Raw genomic sequence first — 1,230 nt, 5'->3', positions numbered from 1 at the left:
AAAGTAGAATAGTTTAAATGAAAATAACTTATTTTTATAAATTACAAAAGTAAAACATGGCCCTTGGAAAATATTTTATAAAGACAGAGAGAGTGACACAAAGTTTAAAGTCAAAAGACCACTCCAAGCATGAGCCTTCATCCATCCCACTACTGAGTTTGGTGCATGCTCTTCAGATGTGCATTTGTATGTAGGAAACTGCGTGTGTACAGTCATTTATGTGTTTTACTCTACATAAAAGTATATAAAACATAATAATGTTCTTGAAATTTTAATTTAAGAATAATTTAATAAATGGGCATTGTCAGTAGTTATGAATTTTCCTTCATTTTAATTGGTACGTATTATTCCATTTTTATGGCTGCACCATAATTCATTTAACCAACCCATGTTTGCTTCACATTTACGTGATTTCTAATATTCTACCTTACACATGAAACAAACATCACTTGACAGACATCCTAACTTACTGGCTTGAATATTTCTGGTGGAGAAATTCTTAGAAATGTCATCACCGGGCCAAAAAATATGCACCTTTGACTTTGACAGATTCTGTAACATTGTTCTCTCAAACTCCTGAACCATATTTTATTTCCATCAATAGTGTATGAAAGAGTATTTTCCCCACAGCCTTACTAACACTAAATATCACCAATCTTGATTATATTAACCAAATGATAAAGAGAAAAATCATATCATTGAAATTTGTACTCAAACACTCATTCATAGAATTTCATTGATGATATAAACAATAAATATATTAGTCTCTAGATAAAGCTAAATAAGTACAATATAATATCTATATAAAAATATACAGTCTATACAAAGATATCTATATCAAAATAGCAATAATAATAATAAATGATTTAGTATGTACTATTTGCCAGATATTTTACTAGTATTTTATACATGTTTTCTTATTTAATCCTCACATCTGGCTATGTTTAGACAATTTATGGCTGAGAAAAAGCAGAATTTGCATAAGGCTATACAGTTAGAGCCTGGATTTGAATCCAAGAAGCTAACTTTATAGCTGATGTGTGTTTCTTGTGTCTGAATTTCTTATGGAGCTAAGTAATTTCTTCAATAAAATCCTAGATAACAAGAAGATGTTAGCACTGTGTTTATGGACTGTCCCCATGTCATCATTTCTAACAAGCAATCAGTGGTCCTGTGTTCCTCAGAATATCTATGCCCAGAGAACATGCAAGGTCAAAAGAATAGGCCTCT

Source organism: Pteropus vampyrus, unplaced genomic scaffold, assembly GCF_000151845.1.
Source record: "Pteropus vampyrus isolate Shadow unplaced genomic scaffold, Pvam_2.0 Scaffold942, whole genome shotgun sequence".
Lineage (NCBI taxonomy): Eukaryota > Metazoa > Chordata > Mammalia > Chiroptera > Pteropodidae > Pteropus > Pteropus vampyrus.
This window is presented reverse-complemented; position numbering follows the sequence as displayed.